General features: G+C 38.7%; 1 protein-coding gene across 1 annotated transcript in view; it reads right to left on the bottom strand.

The window, feature by feature from the left end:
- Positions 1–17,562, bottom strand: part of PPDPFL (pancreatic progenitor cell differentiation and proliferation factor like) — a 129,622-nt gene that overhangs the window by 68,736 nt on the left and 43,324 nt on the right. The gene's annotated exons all lie outside the window — the stretch shown is intronic.

Here is a 17,562-nt window from a genome sequence, read left to right as displayed (position 1 = left end):
GTGAGATATATTTTATCAAAAACATTTAAGAGCAGTGCATTTCTCTTGCATTTTAACAGATGAAAGGGTGCTATTAGAGAGGCCTTATTGCACTTTCCCTGAGACTTTCACATCAGGGAATATGGGCCCGATCCAAAATTCATTAAAGTCAGTGGAGCCTTACAGGAGTTCAACACTCTTTGCATGATGCTCTTCTAAAGTAGTAGTCAAGTAAGTCACAGTATAATATACTTTATTTGGCAATTTCAAGATGATTAAAATATTTTATTAAAATGTATTACATATCAGAACTGTCAAGCAAATGCATCACAACTGTATATCAGCTAATATATCACAGGAAAGAGATTATTCCATAATAAGTAGAAATCTTTTTCCTTCAGGTGATTTCACTAAGCACTCCAAGATCTGAACTACATGAAAGTATTGCAACTTCAACAAATCATGTCTCATCTTTACTGACTGGTGTGAAACACCACTTTCAACTTTTAGTAAAGTACAAAGCTAGAGAGCAGGCAAGCACCACCTGGCATCCAGTCTGAAGACCCCTGTGTCTACTCTAGGGTACCAACCAGAACAAGTAATAGCAAAAATAAAATTCCAACAATTTACCAAGAATGCTACTGATGTGCAAATGCAAGGTGAATATTTCTTGAAAAAATGTGTGTTTCAGCAAAATAATGCAATAGATCATATATGCCTTCTGTCTCCTCCAGCCCAATTCTGGAGGAGAGATTCAGCAGGACTGCACTGGAATAATGCAGGCATTAGGGGGAAGTTTTGCACCTTTTCTCCACAAAAAGCATGATACTGAAAAATGAAGCTCAAGTGAAGCTTTCATATTCTCCAAGCACTAAAACGATGATTCCGTAGGAGCTACTAGATTGGGGGGTTTTTTTTAATTCAGGAAATAGCTGGTGAGTTCAAGAAAGATAGGGTTAGTGGGAATTTGTAAGGTAACATTTCAAAATGAACACATGAAGGCATCAAATACCCTTGAAAAGTTTCATGTGGTTTCTCTATTGATTTGCACTTCCATGTCATTTGCTTTGAAGTTTGTAGGCTCCAGCAGCTCTTTGTGCAGCTCCTTCTTCCCAGAGCAAAGTTTACTGGAGTATGAGTAAAGGTCTGGCAGTCAACAGCTATTTGTACTGTTCTAGGTTTGCTCTCCTGTGCTGTGCCACAAAGATGTTTCCATTGTTTTAATTCGCACTTTAAATTCTCTACACCCATAGTAAATTAAACAGTATAAGAGCTTGACTTCTTGGGTGAGTGGAAATGCTACTGCTGTCCTCAAGGGAAATCAGATGAAAACTTCATCAAAATGCAGTATGCTAAACCAAACACAAGTGGAACTGGTCTGATTTGGAGATGACAATTAAGATATGCTACTTTGCATGCCTGTAACACCTGTACTCATAAAACACAAAGATGGGAAAGGCTAGAAGCTCTTTTGGCTCATCTTTGTAATTGAAACAGAACGCTCTATCACAGATCCCAGCTCTCTGTCCAGTTGCAGCATAAACTTCCCAAGCAGCTAAATTTCTCTGCTTTTCCTGTGTGACTGCTTTCTATTCCCTGTCAAGACTTTCTACAAAACATATTCCATTAATAGTTTTACCTCATTACCTTAGAAATGCCCTTCTGCACCTGCACAAGCTATTTATCAATGTAAATTTAATTCTGTTCTGAGCTTCTGGTTGATGACTCCTTTGACTTTCTCAACACAATGGAGAAGCTCCCTCCAAGGTCAATCTGCCCATTGAATCTCTTTCGCCATTGCAACATTTTTCACAACACATCTCTTATTCTATATCCAAATAATCTTTCAAATTTTTAAAATATTTCTTAGGAAAACATGGTCCCTGTACTCAGAATGTCTTGAGTGCTTCTTTTCTTCAATTTGCCACTCTTTAACTGTTTGAACAATATGTGCTCCAGGTCCCTCCTTTACAATGTTCTGTCAATCTGCTTTCAATGTTCTTTCAGTATTCAGAAAAAAGTGAAATTACCTCAGCACTTGTGAAGGTACAAGTTAAATATATTAATTTCTCAAGGCTGAAAGCAATAATTGATTCACTTTGGTTTCCATGTCTTTCTTCCCTTGATTCTGTTTAGGCATGCTTTTTCACTTCAGAGGCCGCAGAATGAAGGGAGATGTGCATGAAATGAAGAACAAAGTGCACTTTTAGGCTCAAAGCACTGCAATTATCCTACCATGTAATGCAGAGTTAGGAAAAGCATGTTATACACTCACCAAAGGGTTAAAAGAAGTGCCTCTCAGATTAAGGCACCATGAAATCTTTCTTCTGTATTTCACTCTATTATTTGGATTTTTATAGTTCCTGTTGTCATTAAGCAAACTCAGGGCCTATGTAAGTCCCATAAAATCATATAAAAATGAAACACTGTAAAGATTCCATAATTTCAATTAAGAAGAAAACAATGGGAAACCTGGTAATTTAATTCTGACGTCTTCTGCTACAGCTGATTTCCCCTGTCACAAAATAAATCAATATTTAATTTAAAAGCTTGTTTTTAATTTTTGAACAAGAAATTTTTAGTTATGAGTATTGTTACTTTGGAAATAATGGGTTTTACTAGCTGTCAAGTGTTGGGTTTTGTCTCTTTAAAGTAGACGTTCTAAAAGTTTGAGTATATGAATTATAACTCTTGTTCACAGAAATATGAGGAGTAGAAGGTGAGAAGTGCTCTCCAACCTGAATATATTGTAGTACCAAACGATAATTGCAAGGAATAAGAACAGGTTGTTCAAGTGAATCACGGATCATGGAATGATTGAGGTGGAAAATCACCTTTGCATATTGACTAGTCCCACCCCCCTGCTCAAAGCAGGGTCAGGAGATTACCCAGGACTGTGTTCAGATGGGATTTTGATATCTCAAAGAATGGAGTCTCCATGACCTCGATGGGCAGCCTGTGCCAGTGTTCAGACACACTTACAGTACCAAAGGGGGTTTTCTTTCATTGAAATGGAATTTTCTGTACTACAGATGGTGTGCACTGCCTCTTGTCCTGTCATGGGCAGCATTAAGAGTCTGACTGTATTCTTCACTCTGTCACATGAGGAATTTATACACATTAATAAGATGTTACTTGAGCTTTTTTCTTTTCAAGCTGTCTCAGTGACTCCAATATGAGAGGTGCTCCAATCTCTTAATTCCCTCTGTTGTCCTTCACTGGAGTCTGGTATTCTCATGTCAGCCTTGTATTGGTGAGCCCAGAACTGGACCTAGTGCTGCAGATGGGCTGCACCAGTGCGGAGTGGAGGTGGAAATACCATTCAGTTTCTCATGGGAGGCTGACAGGATGCATAAAATTTGTGGGAGCAGCCAAAACAGTAGAAAAGAAACAGAAACGATGCTTGCATTCTCTGTTGCTTTTCCCAAAAAGCTTTCATTCATTTTAAATACATGAAAAGTCCTCAAGAACCTCGAAGGTTGTGGAGTGTGGGACTGTGTTTTCCAGGGACAGCAAGAATTGCCGACCACAGCATAAGGGTGCCTCAGCCAAACCAGACTAGAGATTAAAAAAAATAATAATAATTAACAAGTGCATAATGGTGCTGTTTTCACATGTTTGGCAGTTTGGTCACCTTGTTCCTCTTCACTTCCCTTTCCAACACTTCAAGAATGCCATCCGAGGCAATGATTTTTTTCTTCTTCTGATGCACTCATCATTTTGGGTACAAAAACACAAGTAAATGCTCATTCATGGCCCTCCTTCTTTTGTTCTCCCCACATCTCTGCAAGACAAAAGTTAGGCAACAGTTGGCTTCTGTTACATCTGTCACCTCTATCCCTTTTACCTGCGTATTGAATATTCCCATTTCTTGTTTGTGTACCTCTTTCTTCTACTGTCCAGTGTATACACTAAGTAGCTGCAAGGATAAAGATCACAAGCAGCCCTTGTTAAGAAAGAATAAAAGACCTTTTATGTCTTTCAGTTATACAATCAAATTTTTAATTTTTTTTCAAAAGATATGGAAAGCAGGAATCACATGAATACCAGCTCAAATTCACATGTTTCCAATACTTTTAGTAGCCTTCACTCTGTAAACTTGGAAAAATAATGGAGGTACATGCTAATATTCACACCTTTTTTCACACAAATAGACATAGAGCTTCACATTCAAACACACAAATCCTTTCACTTCAGCCCTGGCTTAGAGGATGTACTTCAGAAAATCCCTCAGAGACGTCCCCTCATTTTGTTGTTAGAGAACCCCTCAATTGAAAAAGTGGATTTAAATGCCAACACAAGGGTGCTGTCTAGCAGGACAAAGTCAAAGAAGGGTGTTCTTCAAGATATTTGTCCCTCCACTCAGCATAGCAATGACTGAGAATGCCACATGTTCTGGATCAGAATAGTTTCCTAGAAGTTTGTCTTTATTTTACTTATCCTATAAAGCAGAGCCTTTTGCCAAACCAAAGGGGACTACAGAAAGGCAGTCTTCACTCTGCAAAGCCCCTACATTCTCCTTACCTCTCACGTTTTAGCCCATTCCATTGCTGCTTTCTCTGCCTTGCATAGGAATCATCGCCTTCCCAGATGTGTCAAACAGGGAGTCAGAGTCAGAGTATCATGGATCTTTTAATGCTAGGGAGATGTGGGCATTGCTGTGGCTTCTGCACAGCCCTAGACATGGGTATGAACAGCAAATGCTCCCTGCTGGGCCATCAAATAGCAGCAGCCCTTGACCATCACCTCTCCACACCTTTCCAAAGTCATGCAGGAACTTGGGAATGCAGGAGCTTGGTCTCACAGATCCCTCTCAGAGAAGTGCCCACATCTCACTGAGTCCAGTGGGCTCCCAGTACAAGCTCTGAACATCTGAGTACCATCAGACATCTGCTAGGTCACTAATAAGAAGCAGTTAAAGTATAAAGTTGCACTGCAATTAGCTCAGATTTTGCACATGTCCCTAAACCAAAGAAAATTCTTTTGAATGTAACCTGCCCTCTCATGTGGGCTGGCAGATCATCCACAGCTGACAATGAATAAAGAGTTGGAAGAATGAAAAGTGACAGTTATTAAGTAACTTCAGTAAAAATTGAATTAAAAACAATCAGCAACTCAAAGTAATAATATTATGCATAAAAGACTAATAAAAATCCCCCCATCTCAGTTAAAGCTTCATTGTATTTGGCATTAAGTCATTAATTTTTCACATTTTTAAGCATTATAAAAATATTTTGCAAGACAGTTCACCAAGATTTATAGCAAAGTGTTCACTATTCATCTGTAATACATGAAACTAGGCCAGGTTGCTATGTCCTAAGGAAATTGAAAAAAGAATCTTGTGACTCGTGATGGACATTTAGTGGTGTTTGTAAAACAGGTTGGCATCTCAGCCCAGATCCTAACTAGTTCTGACTGGACAAGGCCAACACTCAAAAACAGTCCGGATTTTTTGACAGCTCTCACTTAATGACAGAAAAATCATTTTTTATTTGGAAAATGGCTTTCTGCTCCTAGATAGTTTCAAGAAATTTCTCCACCCCTCTTCTCTCTCCCCACTTTTCCAGCTATTGGCGGAAAAAAAATTAGTTGCAATTGCCGATAATTTCATTTCCCAAGGACCTTTTCTCAGAGGTTTGAAAGTCATGGCTGTAGTCTGGTGGTCACAGCAGATGACTGAGAGCTGCTCCTGAATATTTGAACCCAAATGCTTTGTTGTTCCACAGACAAATACGCCAGCTTGCCACACTGGCAGGACAACAGGGGTTCTGGGAACAAAGACAAGAAAAAAAGGGTCCCAGGGACTGTTGAAATGTCAGCCTTCAATTAATAGGAGGACATGGTAGTTAGTAGATATTTACAAGCAGTAAATATCAATTACAAATAACCTTCCAGGTCAGTCTTCTGTACCAGGAAAAACTCAAAAATTCAGCGCTGCTTAGCTTTGAGAAGAAATTTTGACTCAAATTAAGACTCATCTGATAAATCCCCATCCTTGCTCTTATTGTCACAAAATATAATCAGAACTAAGGCTGTAGTAGATTTTTTTTTAATTACACACATGGAAATTACTGAGAACAGGAACAACCAAAATCATGATAAATTATATGTGGTTTTGTATCTGTATAAAAACAAGTAAAATTAAATATGCAGAATTAAAGTGGGGAAATATTTTAGGAAACAGTCCTGCTACAATGCTGGTTAGTTTTTAAGTTAGCCTAAAACTTTTAACCAAAACGAAAAAATCCATCAGCTTTTAAAAGCAGGTATCTGAAATATATTATTCTTTTCCAGTTTAAAAATAAATTAGTATATTTCCTTTTTACCAAAATGGCATAGATCCCTGAAGAAAACAGAATTATTTTGACAATCATGATAGAAAGCTCCTGCAATTTTTATGTCTGTGTGTGCCATTCTGGTGGAAGCAATTCCATGCACAAGGCATCCTGGGATTGTCCCACACAGTGGTTTTCTCACTTGAGCTTTGCATTTGCCCCTGTGAAAAGGTTTTGAATCTACATTGCTGTAGACAATGTGGACATTTGCTGACAGAAATGGAATAATTCCTTGCTGCAGTGTGATCCCATATACTGCCTCACAGGTATTTGTTTTGTTATCTAGTGCTAAGAAGGGAGCATAGCCAGGAGTCTGCAAGCCTAGGTATCTTGTTCTTTCTAAAAAACTGAACTATTTAGAGTTCTATGGACCCTTTCTTCTAGTAAACCCCTTTTTTCGTCCTCTACAGTTACCCAGGCTAAAGAAGAATCAGAATTTTCTGTGATGCGTTCTTGCCTTTTCCTGCAATGCTACAGTTTTTATGTCACTCTGCTAACAATGATGAGGTTGAAATTCTGAGCTTCTGTGGTAAGTTTACAGCCTTTTTAACACCTTTCTCCTTGGTCTTCATGCTACATACTAATAGAAAGAATGCACAATATGGACTTATGATTTAGGCCAAGTACAAGTGATTTTTGAAAGTATAATTCCTCCCCATTTTTCAGATAACTTTCAGACATGATATTAAGTCTGTGATCCTGTATGTTTGAGAAACTTTTTCTGTTCATCTTTGTTTCCTGGTTTCAACTGGGAGATAATTAATTTCCCTCTTAGTAGTTGTTAAAGTGCTCTGTTTTGTATCTACTATGAGAATAATGTTGATAACACACTGTTGTTGTTGCTAAGTAGTGCTTACTTTATATCAAGGATTTTTCAGCCTCCCATGCTTTGCCAGCAAGCAGCTGCACAAAAAGACAGGAGGGAGCACAGCCAGGACAACTTACCTGAACTGGCCAAAGGGATGATCCTTACCACAGAACACTATGCCCAGTATATAAATGGGGGCATTGGCTGGGACGTGCCATTCATAGCTCAGAAAGTGGCTGGACATTGGTCATTAGGTGGTGAACAATTTTATCATGTGTCACTTATTTCTCCTGGATTTTATTCCTCTATCTTTCTCTCTTTACTTTTCACCATGTTATTAAGTCTGTTTCAATTATCAAACTGTTCTTGACCCACCAAGAGTACTACCTTTTTCTGAGTCTGTTCCCCATCCCACCAGGCATGCAGGGAAATGAGAAAACAGTTGGTGTGGTACTAAGCTGCTGCCTGGGGTTGGATCATGACTCTTTGGTAAATGCCTTTCCACTTTGTTTCTATCTCCCTGTTTAAAATTAAAAGTAAAAATTTCCCAAGAGACCTGTGGAAGACAACCTGAAATTATGGCTCTTCTCTTTGCACTTTAAGCTGATATGTTTAAGAGGGGAACTGCTGCATGTACAATGTTTGCTGCTTTGACACTGTGAGAAGGACTGTTATAGTTCTTAAATTCAAAAATGCCTGCTTGCTTCTTAGGTCATTAATGGAGAGGAAGGATCTGTGCTGCAGCATTTGTAAAAACACAAATATGTTGCCATGATATAAGTGATTTTTGTCTCCACCTTTAAACAGGAAACTGTTTTAAGGACTTCCAGTCCAGATGATCTTCTCTTACTCACATTGCTTTGTTCCTAAACATAAGAGAGCTCTTGTCTGAGAAAGATCTTAGAATTTGGAATTGTACTTTTTTTAGGAGCCCATAACTAAAATTGCAGTGTATATTACCTACACAGATGAACACTGTAGTACAGCATCCATGCAGTCTCTCATTTTGAAACAAGGAAGACATATTTTGAAGGGGTGTCATATAAAGTCAAACCATGCATTTCTGTTGCTCCTTCACTGACAGGTTAAGACCAAGTCAAACTCTCTAGGAGCAGGACTCTCTCCTCCCTTGAAACAGAGCCACTCTTGTGATTGACTTGTCCTTTAGCCTTATTCTCATTCTCTTTAAATCTCTGGTAGTGGTGCCTAACATATTGCCAGGAGCCATCACGGTCTGATCTGGTGCAGGTGGGAAAAAACGCCGCTCAGTATTTCAGTGAAGTATCCAAAAACAATCCTTCCCTCCAGGAGATTTTGCTGATGTAACTGTGCAGCAAACTCCACCAGCATATACACAACTCATAATGACAAAGTGCTCAGCAGTGCTTCTCCTGGTTGCCCAAGCACAAGAGCAACTTGCAAGCTAATATCACACCACTAGACTTCAGCTTTTGTCAGTACAGAAGTGTTGAAGAAAAAAAGAAAAAAGAGAGAAATAAAGCATGAAAATATCAGTGCTACAGTCTTGGAAAAGTTTGCTGACACAGATCTGATCTGAGCCTAAGGACAGTACGCCTTACATACCTTGCTGTAGGCCAGGATTTGGCCTAAAGTATAGCCCAGACATTAATGCTTAAGTGGTAGGGTTTTGATGTGGCTTGTGATGGGAATTAGGGTCAGAAAATGTTCATTTAATGGCAGAAGAAGGGCTGGAAACAGATCGACTCATGGTAATATTACAGCAAATATACAAGAGTTAATCCTTTTGCTTTCATTTCATTTATTCCTTGCCTGGTTTTAGTGAGGATGAATAATGTCCATGTCTTGTAACACCTCAGTAATAGTTCAGCAGAATTGCTGTGACCTTTCCTGCTTGGACCAGTACTGATTAGCTGCAGATTTCAATGTATGATCAGGTGACAAGCCAGGCTTGCAGAGTCTGAACTGTTGCAGTTGCTGTTGAGGAATGCAAAATGACAATTTCTTCTGCTCTTTGAAGGGAAAATTAATAAGTTTTTGGAAATGTAGAGTTGAAGTTAAATGCATTTCTTTAATTACTCTTGAGTTAGATTTTGCATGTCACTACATATGCATGGACTATGCTAAGTTAGGAATGCTGCATTTTGGTTTTAGCTATTTGAACTTCCCAGTAACTTATGCCAAAGATGAACCTTTCAAGGTAATCTAAAATGTAGACTTCACTGATGTGAATGGCAGCCTTCCTGTTTTAAATTACAAGTTGTAAAAAGAGAGTTACATTGTCAGTCAGACAGCAAATGGTGCTGCACTGGCCTTTCTAGAAAAACAAGCGATGGGTAATAAATTACTTTATGGTAGGATTGAATTAAAAACAAAAAAATCCTTATCAGTGCAATATGTTTTCTGGTCCACCTAGACTCATCTGTTTTAATCTTTTCCAGCTATGTTACATTTCCCATTTCTTTTAAGTTAAACAAGTCCTTTTAGACAGATATGTGTATGCATACATACAAATGTGAGTACATACAGACATATACATGGAAGAATTTTCTGTACATAAGCAGAGATAGAATTAAAATAACTCTGTAAATTATGCTTTATTTTTGAGCAGTATTATTAATATGAGGCACATTTCCATTCTCTCTATTCCAAAATCTTATTTTTCATTTTAAAAACCCTACAAAGCATCTCTTTTTCCCATAGTTATCCAGGTAAAAAAGACTTCTGACAGCAATCAAGTGTAACCAGTAGACTTGTAGTACCTTCAAGCAGATGAAAACCTGCAATGGCAGACAATTCTCAAAGAGAAATATTGGCATTGCTTCCTTCAGAAAGGCTTCAATGGGGACAGTCCCCAAGGACATGACCAATATTGGCAGAGGAACCTGTTCTCTGGCTGACCAAAGCAAGGAATGAAAGCATGGGAGAACACCATAGTGAAGATTTTCACCATTTAATGTGATCTTTTATCTTAGTGTTGCAGGCAACAGCCTACTACATTACAATTGTAAAAACAGAAAACTTTCACTGGGAGTAGCATCTCCTTGGAAGGTTTTTGAGATCCTCAACACTGACAAAAAAATGTTTTTTCCACTTCCCCCTTCCATTCAGTTCCTGCTTCTGAGCCACATAAAATGCACAGCTCAGTGAACCAGCCTGTGGACTGGTTTCCAGAGCCAGTATGCTGTCGCATAGTTGCCATATTAGTCAAGAAATCTTCCTTATGCTTATAGAACACAGGCAGTTTCTGGTTTTTACTCAGACTTTTCCCTGACTCTTTAATGGCAGCATGTGACTACAATGTCCCTGTGTAGATTCACCATGCACCTGCATTATCCTCTTTCTCTAGACGAAATTAAGTTGGAACACAGCTGAGTTTTTGGGGTTGGATTTCTCCTATATGTTCAGCAGGCCTCAGCAGAGCAAAGTAAAGAGCCAGGTATCTTCCTGTGTACATTAATATATCATGTGTGCTCAGGAAATCTGATGCATTCAGGAAACACTGGTCTTACCAGGTGTGAGCAATACAGCTGTGCAGAGCACTCCCAGCATCACATCAGACCTATTCCCAATCTGCACTTAAGCAAGAATTCACGTGAAATTATGAAGTTTTACATTTTCTAAACACTCTGAAACTCTCTGGAAAATCAACATCGATATAAAAATCCTACCTCTATACAGATGCTCTGAAAACAGGGAATCTGAGCCTTGCAGCTTTGCAGTCCACCTTTTAAGAGAGATAACTCTGAGATAAGGCTCTTCTTACACATACAAAGGATAATCATCACAAATTCAATCCTCCTTCATCCACACCTCAGCCCAGAAGCTGTGAATTATAACCTCTCACCCCATAAGGCACACAATCAGTATTCAGCTGCCAAGTGCAGAGCTAGTTTTGTGCTGGAGTTTTCAAAGCACCAGGTTCCAGTGAATAGCCACAGTCTTCTCTTTTCTGGCTCCCCACTAAGCAGTGCCTGCAGAACATGCCAGACAAATGCTGGAAAGGTCAGGGGGTAACGGCTAACAGGAAAGCTGATTCTCATGGCTCTAGCCACAGGACAGGGTGGATGCATTTCCCTCTGTACTCCACTGTCCCAGTCTCAAGGTGCACATCTGGTTACACTTGCACTGTATATTGGGGCAAAACATGAGCCATCTCACTTTGCTACAGAGGAAATCTTGGGCATATAAACAAGGTGCATTTCAGTTGGTTTCCTCTCCTACAGTAGGGGACATCAAAAACTATGACGTGGAAATTTGCTTCAGAGTCTAGTTGGAGCCATTTATCCCAAATTTTATTTTATATCTACTTTCTATAGGCCAAAGGTCAAAAATGTTTCTGTCAAGAAAGCATTTTCCAAAGGCAGTGTGGAAACAGTGTGGTTTGCAACATGTTACACGTATTTCAGAGAAAGGACAGTGGAGGATTTGCATCTGTCCCTCTGGCTTGTCCTTCATGCTGCTCCGTTCCACAGGTAGCTGTCATTCTGCAAATTTTATGTGGAAAACTCACAAGAGAGCAGACCTGAAGAGAACTGCAGGCAGTGACTTAACAGCAAAACCTTTCCACCTCTCTACTGCTATTTTCAAAAGGGTTTCAGATGTTTTCAGGAAGAAAATCACACTTAAATGCTAGTCTACCTAAAACTTAGGCTTGTGCATGCTAGCTTGAATAGCAAATTTGGAAGGTGCCATCAAGGAGGTCAATCTGTAAATTCAAATTTAAACCCTCCTATCAGGTATGATACAGGCTTAAATCCATCTCCCTGGACTGTGCCTGGTTTGATGCATATGAGTCAGAGTCTAACCTCCTTCTTTTTCCTTTTTGCACCTGGATAACTTGCAGAAGTTGTTGTTCCACTTGAAGGGGAAAAACTGATTCAGATTTGACCAGATAGGTGATGTCTAATCCAGGAAGTTCCCAGGACTAACCAGATACAAATGCTCACAGGGCATGAATTGGTGCAAGAGGATGACTTCTTTCTAGACACCTGTGAATATTGTGTTATACCTCCTGACCTTTTATTGCAGGCAGCTTCAAAGATATGATCTGAACCCAACACTGGCACTGGAACGAGTTGCTCAGAGAGGCTGTGGCGTGTTCATCCTTGGAGACATTAAAAACTTGGCTGGAAAGAATTCTGGGAAACCTTGTCTAGCTGACCATGCTTAAACAGAGGGCCTCAATGAAACAATCTCCAGATATGCCTTCCAACACCAAGAAGTCTGCAATTCTGTGGTTAAAAAAAAGTAATAAAAAGGAAAGTTGGGGGGGCATAATACTTTCATGTGAACAAAAAAGCCCTAGAGAAAAATTAAATTCCTTTGGATCAGATTTATGAAATGTATTTATTGTTACAGCCATGGAACTTCAAATTCAGTTATGGTCTTAATTCAAGTTACTGAACCCTTCTAAATTCTAGCTTTGTTTTCATTCTACTGAGGTACAACAGAATTGATGGGTGTGTGTGGCAGCAGTGTGACTGGATGTGAAATCATGTGCTTTCCCCTCACATGAAGAGGCATTTCAGCAATGACTAATCATGTATTTTCTCCTTTGCCAGCTATTCACAGAGGTTTTAATTTGCAAGGCAAGACTTCTTATTCTTTTTATTGTCATAGTGGTGAAGTTCCTAATAAGTGACATTTACCAAGGGGACTAGGTGCAGATTTGTCTGAGATGTGGAGGAGATGGGCTATTCCGTACATTATCAACCTGACTTCAAGAAGTCTCACAAATAAGTCTTCCAAGTGAAATTTATTGAAGTCCTGAATTGTTTTCCCCTGAAGCACTTAGTTCAGTAGATCTTTATCAATCTATACCTGTACATACATGAAAATCCATACACAAGGACACATGTTTACAACAAATTGCTGAGACTCTCCACATCTGAGGTTGTTTCTGCATATTCATGAATACACCTAAGGGCTGAAATATCTTTTCTGTGTGACATATTTTACCCCAATAATTTGTACAGTATATCATTAAAAAAGAAATTACTTTTGTACAGACATTTATTTCATGGCTGCATGAAAGGATCTTGATGTATTTAATTAGAACAGATGCTATTTTATTTTGTTGAAGTAAATGATAAAATCTTACCGAATGTTTCAGGAGAAGTGTATGAGAAGATTGGAAATCCCACAAACTGCTGCATTTTTTTCTTTCTACTGCTCATTGACATGTTTCTTATTCTATCCTCCAGGTCCCAGAAAAAAAATCATAGTATTAGGCAAGATTACTAAATAAGCATTGGAAATAGACAGCAAGCTGGATGTTGAAGTACAGGTTCTTATCATTAAAAATATATTCTCAGGTCTTATTTCTGATTATGATTTATTTATGGTAAAAACCATGAAAAGAGATTAATTAAGTTTATTATCCTGATTTGCGTAAATTAGGCAAATTCACTGCTCATCTTGTATTTTAATTTGGTGCACAATCTACTTAAGCCTGTTTCAGTAGAGCAGCAAGACATCCCCTTTCCTTCTTTTGTTGATTTACAAATTTGCTGTATGTATCAGTTATTCTTCAGGTCTTTTGTCTCATAAAGAGAGCTTCCTCAACCAAAGTGAAAAATATTGTCCATTAAAATGAACTTGAGTATTTACAATTAGTTATACCTTATTTTTCCCAGGGCATCCAAAGCACAACAAGCTCTATACCATCACTGACAATCATCGCTAAAACATGATATTCCAACCATACACATTTAATAAAACAGTGTATTCAATTAACCAAAAAAATTATACTGTTCTTAGCAATATCACTTCTTCCACTAGTGTAAAGAATAAAAAGTATGTATCCTATTTGGTATTTTATTAATGGCAATAGTAAGAGAAACTATATGTTTTCTATAGTTTCCCTCCTCCCAGAGCTCTTTCTTCAGGCCAATTTTTTATTTGTCTAATATCTTCCCTGGTTTGGAATCCAAGGTTATAAAATAGGCAGCAGCAAAATCTGGAAGATGGAGTAGTGTTTTAGTGTTCAGAGTAGGACTACCTCTGAACTGTACAGACTCTGCCTCTGTGTGTGTCATGCAGAAGTTAATTGACAACTCTTTAGGCAGGAGAAATGAATGTGTAGCTCAACACAACTGGAAAAGCCTGGTTCTGATATTTTTCATAGGTTCTGTTTCACATTCTGAACTTTCAAATTAAAAGATTCCCGGGCTGCTAAATAGATCATTATTAAGATGTTAAAGTTATTATCTTAATTTTTTTTAATGAAGTCTCACATGCCCTTTGTTCATTAGACATCTGTAACAATGACTGAACATTCAGAGCCACCAGAGCTTAGAAAGCAGCTCAAGCAGGTATGTGTTTAACTTTCTGCCACTGTTGAAATCACTGCAGTGTAAAAGGTACCTGATTTACAAGAGCTTGAGCTGGGCTTTGCTTCACTTTTGATGCCCAGACACATGGCTTTCTACAGCCACAGCGTGAGGACTTTCCATTGTGAGACTTTTCCAGTGTTTGTATCTTATAAAGTGGTGCTAGAGGAATAAAGAGGATTAGAAAAACTTCCTGCATTCGATTTCTCCTTTCACTGGGAAATCTCCTCCAAAAAAAGCAACTCACCAGCATTTTACACATCAAAATACATTTTGATCTGAAAGTTAGTTGCAGAATTTGTCATAATCAAAGTTTTCTCATAACCTCCTATTGCTGAAGAGGGAAAAATTACTCCTAATAATAAAATTATTAAAAATTAAAACCCTGATTATATACCTTTGGTCTCATTCCACTACATGGCAATGTTTGCTGCAAATTCAAATCACTTGATGTTTTATTAAGCTTAAAAAAATCATTCATCCACTTCTGCAGAGCAAGACATCAGAGTCCCACTGATCATTTTTGTCTCTCAAGAGCAGGCTCTGGATAAATTAGCACTACTATTAATCATAATAATACGTCTATGTCTTGGTTCTGAGATTCTTGAGATGTTTTCCAGAAACTGCAAACTGGCATGATGTTAGCCAAAAAAACATTAAAGCATGGATCTTAACTCTCCAGTGAATCCTTCAGAAACTGAATAGCTCTCACAGCACAATATTTCTGACAGGAAATATACACTTGAGATGTTTTAAGCCTGAAATGTCACATACACAACAGAGCTTAAGCCTGAGAAGCCTCCCCTGTTTCTGAGATCATAACAGTAGTATTATCATTAAGAGGATAAAATGCCACTTCCTTGCTTCCCATACCCCAATCCAAATGAAATGTGAGTCACTTAACGAATTTCATCTAAGGCTAATGGAACAATTTCAGCCTGTCCTGGACAACTCTCTTGCCCAATCCCCTCGCACACATTATTTCTGCTCTCTTGGTTTTCATATCCGCCTCTGCCCAATCACTTGTGGCAGGTTCTACTGGTAAAGCAAATGCTTTGCCGCTGTTTTTCCCCTTAGAATTACAGATCTCTGAAGAAGTAGCTTGAAACATTTCCACTGGAGAAAAATGTGATGAAATTGTTAAAGGCTCAGCAGCCTTGAAACACTAGTAGACTATTGGCATGAGGATTATTCCCAGACATGATCTTTCCTTTGGAACCTGGTGTCAAAGTTTGTAATATTTGTTCGCCTCATGCCTCCTCGGCATAGCCTGTCTCTCTGGCTGATTTTCTTCCTTTCTTTATCTGAAGTTGGCATTTTTTCCACTCCTAATAATTAAGCTGTCTCGATGCTAGAGACATGCCTATTTTATCACATGTATGTCTCGCACACAGTTGAAAAAGGAGAGCTCCAAGGGAGAAGGCGGCTGGCGTCTCTGCTGTTGAAACGGTTTCAATCTGGCCTGAATACTTTGCCTGCAGTGCTGCAACCCACAAGGGGGTCTTAACCTCTGAAACCTGCTGACTCAAGAGTAATTGGCCAGCATGATGCCACTGTGACCATCAAGTGGAACAAATAAAATTACCCACCATTTCAGTGCCATGATTGTCCTCTCCCACTGCGTGATTCCATGAATCCCCCCGAGGACTGACCTGCTTATAATAAACAAATTGTTTTCTGGGCTCCTTTTCCATTGCCTGTAGGGGAGTAACAAGAAGACAGAGCCAAGCTGTGTTAACTATATTTAATGGTCTTTTTTCTTTTTCTTAAATTGCATCAGATGGTGAAGATGACTAGATACACTATGATCTTTTAAAATTGTATCCTCAAGAAGCAAACAATTAGAGAACAGCATCTCTATAAGGCAAGTCAAGTTTACACAGCGATAGAAAGTTGTAAATTTGAAGAATTCAAGAGGATTACACATATCCAAGTTGGATGACTTAATTCCTCTTCCTGAGAACGACAGCTTAAAAGCAGGGATTCTCTCACTCTATACACAATTTGTAATTTGTTTGCACGAAAGCAAGCTGTTTACACTGAGCTACATAAAGGTTGTTGCCAAAACTTACTATCTCCTATAACAGTGTAAAACCAGAATATCTCTCATGATGGCAGTGGTTTAATCAGATACACACCAGCGTAACCGAGAACTAAATTTGGTTTTACACCCCTGTCTAAAAGAAGCTCACTAAAGATCAGAGGGGGAGAGCTAGGGGGAGGGCGGAATAGTGGGGAAGGAGGTAGTTCTTGTGCTCTTGGTTTTCCTTCTTTATGACCGTGTAACAGCATCCCCAATATCTGAATTCATGCGGAGGAGATAATATGGCCTGGTAAACACATCAGCAGAGCAAGTAGTGTGAAACTTGATTTTAGTGTTTTCAGTAACTGCCTGAGCTGATAATGGCCCTAATGTGGCCACAATTGACTGCAGAAGTGCAGATTTAGTCCCAGTACCATAAAGTTTTGTACTAACACTGTGTGAAATTGTAGGTTTTTTGGGTTTTCAGCCTTCCATTAAACAAGAGCAAAACTCGGAGCATGAAGATAAATGTGAACTGCTTCTTTAGGCAAGCAGGTAGAGGAGCCCAATGACTTTTGCGGAACCAAATCATGATACAGAATAAACTGAGGAGACTGAGAAGCACAGTGAGCTACCCTGCTGTGACTAACAATAACCATCTTAAAAACTATTGATGTATTTCTGAAAACACAGTTTGCTCTTTGTTGCCAGCTATTTCATTTAGACCCAATTTACTTAAATTACGTGCCTAAATGTAGGCAGACTATTATGCATGTTGTTAAAACAAGGTCTTGAAAAACCAAGAAAAACTAATATTCTCTCTTCCCTGCAGATTTTTTAATTGCTATTTTTGATCACTTTATATCATCTCATGTAGCTTGTTAAGGCATTTTGAGGGGTATTTTACACACAGTTTCAGTTTTCTTTCCGAGTTTTGAAACCAATGCAGTAAGAGTATTTTAAAAAATAACAAGAGTGCTTATCTAGTTCTTTCCATCCAAAGTAGTCTCCAAGTCTGAACAGACCATTTAATATGGAAAGTTCTTTTAAATTGGAAGAAGTCTGAACCCTGTTTCAAATTTAGCATGCATCCTCCTGTTCATT

This window comes from Passer domesticus, chromosome 1, assembly GCF_036417665.1.
Source record: "Passer domesticus isolate bPasDom1 chromosome 1, bPasDom1.hap1, whole genome shotgun sequence".
In the NCBI taxonomy this organism is placed as follows: Eukaryota; Metazoa; Chordata; class Aves; order Passeriformes; family Passeridae; genus Passer; species Passer domesticus.
This window is presented reverse-complemented; position numbering and strand designations above follow the sequence as displayed.